Raw genomic sequence first — 6715 nt, 5'->3', positions numbered from 1 at the left:
AATCCTACTGTTTTTTAAGGTACAGTAAACCACTGTTTAGTCCAGTTTAAAACAATTACTTTTACCATGAATAACTAATAATAAATTTTTTCTGTAGATTGACATATCAGTTATTGGAAGCATGGATGATGACAGCTTGGCCACCTACGTTCCAATCTACGGTGACAGGATTGCCACACGAAGGTTTTGCTCTGAATATAAAAAGAAAGGTGAGAGAGATGCACAACGCCAGTCATTGCTTCAAAAACTAAAAAGAAAGATGGGATTTGACACACAACCAGAAGGCCCTGACCATGGAGAACATGATACAACTCAAACACATCCAAGGGCATATTTGAAGAACAACAAGCTGGCTGTGACAAAGACCAAAAAAGTTGAGTTAGGATGGATACACGAAGGAAAGCAGCTACGCAAGAAAAATGGAGGTGGAACAAGGAGAATAGATTTGCCAAAGGAAGCAAAAAAGGCTGACATTTTAAGCATTGCAAAGGAACTATTTTTTCCAAATGGAAGATCTAAAAAGGGACAACTGGAGGATTTTACTTTTGATATTTTAGATTACCAAGAGGATGCAGTATTAGATGAAAACACCACAGTAGGAGAACTTTATTCCCTGCTAAAAATGGGAACGTTAAGATTTTATCTTTGCACAAGAGAACGGAAGGAATCAAGAATCCCAGAAATCAGTATTCCAGATGACCGCATGGACCACGATGAGCCAGAGGATGAAAACAGCTCCTCATATTCATCTAACTTCTCAGAGGTCCTGATAGGTCCTCACACTGGTGAACCTCTGGCATGGCAACTGGAAGACACTCTGCCCATTTCATCAAGTGATGAAGGGGAATCTGTGAGTCTTAATCTTACTTCAGCCACCCTGAACTTAAGTTCTGTGAACCAGTTTGTCTCAAACAACTCTGCACCAACGATAGCTACCTCCACTGAAGAGCCTGAACCTGCTCTTATGCTCCCACCATCTGCTGTGTCTATTTTGTCAAGTTATGAAGGAGACTCGGCAGTTCTTCTTATTCCTTCTTCTGCCCTTGAGCTGGCAAGTCAAAGCAATATCACAACCAGTGATGTGCCATCTACATCCAGTGTTACTGAGCAGCCTGCATCTACCTCTGTGTCCCACATACCTAGTATGACTTCATCAGATAATGAAGCACACAGTAATACTGAGCTGTCCGGATATGACACGATTAATGTTATTATTAAACTTCATAGGACAATGCTTATGGATGAACTGATAACACAGTTCAAAGATCCCAGCTTGCTCACCTGTCCTTTAAAATTTAGTTTTATCGATGAAATAGGAGCAGATGCAGATGGAGTTTCTAGAGATGTCTATTCTGCTTTCTGGACAGAGTTTTTAGACAGTGCTGCTGAAGGGCAAGACATGAGAGTTCCATTACTTTCCCCAAAGTGGCAGGAGGAAGAATGGAAATCTGTTGGACGGATCCTTGTAAAGGGGTTCCTAGACCATGGCTATTTCCCAAGCCGCCTTGCACCAGCTTTCACAGTGGCGCTGGTTTTTGGTGAGCACTTGGTGTCACCTGACTTGCTATTTGAGTCACTCCTCTTTTACATCAGTCCAGAAGAGAGAGATCTTGTGAACAAGGCTTTGCTGGAGGATCTTCTTGGTGAAGAGCATGAGGAACTGCTTGATTTATTAGATCGTGTGGGTGCTAAATTTATCCCAACAAGAGAAAACTTGAAAGCTGTGCTTTTAAATGTTGCACATAAGCTGATCATTCAACAGCCAAAATATGCTCTTGATAAAATGTCAGAAGTTGCAAGAACAACATTTGCACATGTCTTCAAGAGCCAACTAAAAATTCAAGAAATGTATGAAAACATGAAACCTACAGCAAGAAAGGTTCTGAAATTATTAGATGCTAATCCTACTACACAAGCTGAGAGCCAGAGTCTGAGGTACTTACAGCAGTACATCAGAGGACTTGATCAGGCAGGTCTCAGAAGGTTTCTGCGATTTACAACTGGCTCAGATGTGCTTTGTGTTACTAAAATCGAAGTTCTCTTCACACCCTTAGATGGAGTAGCACGGCGGCTAGTAGCACATACATGTGGTCCAGTTCTGGAGCTACCTTGGACATACTTGTCCTTCCCAGAGCTGCGTGTGGAGCTCGACAATATACTGAGCAGCAACAGCTGCTATGTTATGAACATTGCGTAATATTAAAAATAAGGTGCCTGTTGAAATCTTTTTTTTTATGTTGAAATGTTTCACAGAAATAACAGAAATGTGCACAAATAAATCTAAAGTGTTTTGGTAACGTTTTGGTTATTACTATGTAACATATTCCAAAAGAAGTTTTTTTTATTTGAAGTAAGAATAGAGACAATATCAGGAGAATTTACAAATGCGATGTACCACTGTAAAATTCATATTCAACAGTTTTTGTTATTGATGCCAATGGAAAAGAATCACTTATTGAGAAGGAAGACTGGTTAAAAGAATACTGTGAAAGACGAGCATTTGAGGTAACATTAACACTGTTCATAAAAAGATTTCCAAGTTAAGCAGGTTAAGCTTGAAGAATGCATCTACATATCTTTTTTTCTTTTTACAGGGCAGTATTATATGTTATATTCCTTTCTGGTTTGATGTGCATTAAGCACAATGATGTCCTGGTTCACAACAAAAGTATTTATTTTTGTACTCGTTTTTAATGTATGTGAAGTTTCTCATGTTCACTTTAGAGATTTGGTTTTTCAGATTTAAAACATATCTGCTCTACAGTTTTGCACTTTGATGGAGAGAACCTCCTCCCAATAGAACATTTTAGAGCACTTGTTAAATGAACATTTTGTTTACCATGTCAAAGCACATGTAGCAACATTTCTGAATGTTATGAGGAAAAGAACAAAATTGTTGGTTTGATCACCCAAATTGTTTATTTTGTGATGATTAAAACATTACACATTCAACATAATGAGTCCTTGATTTTTCAACTTTTTATCATAGCTGCATTTCCAGATTAGTTGTCAGTTTAAAACTGACCTCAGTCACCAGGTACAGAGAACTTTAAGGATAGTTGTTGTGTTAGACATAATGAAAAGTATATTTTATGTATTTACTGAGGTGGGGTGTGGTTTATAAATTGGACCAAATTTGAATAGGTTGTGTACTGTATTATAGATTTAACATTTTTAATGACATTTTCTAAATTGTTCTCCAACATGTACACTTAAATGTATATTATGTACAATTTACATATCTAAATATCTTACACATTTATGAGAAAACTGAGTAAACCTAGATCCATATCTTACTAACATTCCACTACTCTTATGTCATAGCATTTTTTCAGTCATACACAACAGCAAAAAGTTTCAAGTTCTGTAAACAAAATATATGAAGGTGCATGAAAGGACAATATGACACCAATTATGAGTACGCAGAAGTTGATTGTAAAGAAAGCAGGAAACTGTTGATTTGAACCAGTGTTACACGTCTGACAGGTTTGAACGTATGGAAGCTCTTAAAAATAGATACAGTTCAATTGCTTCATTTGGTGTGGTCGGTGCATGAAGACAGTTTTCTGCCATCAGGAGGCAGGATAGTGAGAAGACGGTTTCATCACATGTGTCTGGTCCCCTCTGAAGACAATGTGCTTTGCAAGTTGCCACTGCTTGCTCGGAAACTTGCTTCAAATAATCTTGTCCACCAAAAAGCTGCGGGAGGGTATACATCATGCATGGTCGGCCACTTGGAGCAATCGCATTTCTGCTCTGACGAATGATGTGAGTGTTCCATAAATGAACAACATTTTGAAGCTCTTCCTGAAAGGGAAGCAAAAAAAAACATGTTTATACATTACATATCCCTTATTTAAAAGCATATCCTTATCATATATTATTTTCTCTCTCAAATACATGTACACACCTCAATGATCTTCAAACAGGTGAAAAGAATCAGCTGCTTGTCCAAGAAGTCCCCAGTGAAATCATCTGAATCCTTCAGTTTTTGAAAAACGTTAATCCAGTACTGTGCATGGTGTTTCCTTAAGAAAGCCCACCAGCTCTCTATTCGCTGATTGTGGGTGCTGGATCCTAAAATGAAGCAATTTCTGGCAAAGCTGTCATCATTATCAAGGCGTAAAATTCTTTGAATGTCTTCCATTGTACCGTTCTCTGTCCCCATGTCTGTACGGACTCTGGCTGCAGTACCACCTCTTTTCTCAACTTCTGAAATGAAATATCCAGCAATAATTTTAGGATTACTGTTTGTAGAGTATGCATGAAGCCAGATAACCATTCTGGAAAACCCATCCACAGCCCCATTCAGACAAATTCCATATGGTTTCAGTTTATCATAAGAGTCCACATGCCAAATAAAGTTTGGTCCAGGATTACAATACAGTCGACGACGGAGACGATTACGTTGTCTCAACTCAACACCTCTGGGATCCAGAATTTTGATTAACTGTCTCACTGTGTTCTGGGTGACAACAAATCCCTCCTGTATACATCTAAGATGTTGCAGTTTGTATCCATTAAGTTGACCATAAGTCTGCAGTTGTCCAATAAGAAATAATGCAATGTCAAGAACGTCACTTTGGTTTTTTCTTCTGTGAAGTCTCAGTGTTGACAAGATTCTTCGAAGAGTCCGAAGGCTGATTATTATTCTATCAACAGCGCTGAGTGAAAGCAGTATTTCTCTATGGTTTAACCCCATTGAAAAGTACACTTTAATTGGAGAATGCAAATGTCCTCTATCTGCATCCATGAAGGAAGTCAGTCAGTAGGTTTTCTTAATCCTCTCAAAATCTTCAGGTAGTGTTTCTTCGTCCAGCCTCAGAGATGTCGATCTGTAAAAACAACAAAATTATTGGTGCTATGTTTTTTTCTTTTTTAAATAACAGTTTAAATAAGTGATTTTACTGAACTTTTCTACACGTTAAGCTTCACACAAAGTTTGCCTTTGTTTTTGAAAGAAATGTCAGAAGTTCAAGTCTTCAAAATTTAAGGTTGCTTGAAAATAGGCACTGTGAATTTTAAGAGTTTAAATATTAATTCAAATAAGTATGCATTCCAAAACGTAAAATAGAACCTTGTTTTCTCTGCATCTTTTGACGGATTATTGATACAGCCATCATCCTGTTCCTCTCCAGCGCGTCAAAAAAGCGCACGTATACGTGCATCACACCACCAGGACGCGCTTTTGCTCCAGTTGTGGTTTTTACACATAATATCAAACATAACTAGTTGGCATGGCTTCTTATGTCATGATGAAGCCAATAATAAAATAGGTTTCACTCACTTGCTAATGAATGCTATCAACATAAAGTTCTACATTAACTGCTTGATGTTGACACCTAATAAATTGTAAATAATCATCCTCAACTCGTCATTTCTGCAGGATAAAAGTATACGCTATGATTAGCTTAGGATAACAGCATTAATCGAGGTGTACTTTGTAATATTTTGATATACGTTTATCCTACTGCACTCGAATGCATCTCCGTTACGGTAAAGATGTATTGACAATAAGAATAATGCATTATGGGATATGAACGAAGCACGAAGCCTTCTGTTAAAAGCGATTGCTACCAGTTATGTTAATAAAAGATGTTAACACAGCACGTTCATACTGAAGAGAGTTATACCCTGCAACTCTAAAACATTACATACTGTGACGACCCAGAGTTTGGACAGAGCTGCAGGTGGCCGGCGCCCCCCTCTTTCTGCAAGATGCTAGACCACAGTGTGTGTCAATCAGCGGTGGGCTGATGACTGGTGGGAGAGAGGGGGCGGGGTCTACCTGTGGGTGTGTGTGCGTGTGCGTTCGGTGAACGTTGTCGCTGGAGTTAGAAGAAGCTCGCTGTGCCTGTTGGTTCGTGCTGTAACCGTTCTGAGATACAGAAACATTAATAAAGAGCTGTTTGACAACCGCCCGCCTAAGGAGCTTCCTTGCAGCTACTACAATACTTAAGTTAACGAGGTCTTGGTCTCAGGTCTACGCAGTACACGGCAGGCTCATTCAGTAACAAAAAAATAAATTAAATCGATATGAAACTCACGTAAACTATGTTTTTCATAAGTATAACTTACTTTGTCATTCCTCATGGTGGAAATTCTGTCCTCTGACACATTTCTATCCCTTAAAAAGGAATAAAGAGGCTCCCGCTGATTCTCCATCTTTTCCCACAGGTCATCAAGACGAGAATGAAATGTCCCGCGAGAAGATGACGTTTTACTGTAAACAACTATGTCGTTATTACGAGAAAGTATCTCGTTATAACGTGATAGGTTTCTCGTAATAACGAGATAAGTTTCTCGTTATTACGAGAAACGTATCACGTTATAACGAGATACTTTCTCGTTATTACGAGAAGCTGTTCCAAAAAATATTTTTCGCAGTGGCAGCTCAGAGCTTCCGTAGAGAAGGACTGGAGGATTTCTGAATTTATTATCGCGATATCAGGCTGTGCAATACGGAGATCACAAAAGACGGTAAAAATTGTCAGAAATGGTTACCTTAAATGTGCTAAAACAATCTTTTGACAGAAATATTTAATGAATTAAATAAATTATTTATGCATTTGACCAATCAGATGGACTCCTTTACACCACTGACCAATGAGATGGAGCCCTTTTATGTTAGATGTTCGCCTCCTATGTAGGCGAGGGTCATTTGTAGTATAATTTAAGCTATGTTGACTCTTATTTGGATTTACGAACATAATCA

General features: G+C 38.4%; 1 long non-coding RNA gene across 1 annotated transcript; it reads right to left on the bottom strand.

Moving 5' to 3' along the window:
• Positions 1-2893: 2893 nt before the first annotated feature.
• LOC111946300 (uncharacterized) lies at positions 2894-4050 on the bottom strand. The gene is made up of 2 exons (XR_013650619.1): positions 3911-4050; positions 2894-3807 (listed from the first exon to the last, which is right to left on the bottom strand). It is a non-coding gene; the product is annotated as an uncharacterized LOC111946300 (long non-coding RNA).
• Between the last annotated feature and the right edge of the window lie 2665 nt (positions 4051-6715).

The sequence above is a fragment of the Oryzias latipes genome, chromosome 17 (genome assembly GCF_053564925.1).
Source record: "Oryzias latipes strain Hd-rR chromosome 17, Olatipes_Hd-rR_3.1".
NCBI classification, from domain to species: Eukaryota; Metazoa; Chordata; class Actinopteri; order Beloniformes; family Adrianichthyidae; genus Oryzias; species Oryzias latipes.
This window is presented reverse-complemented; position numbering and strand designations above follow the sequence as displayed.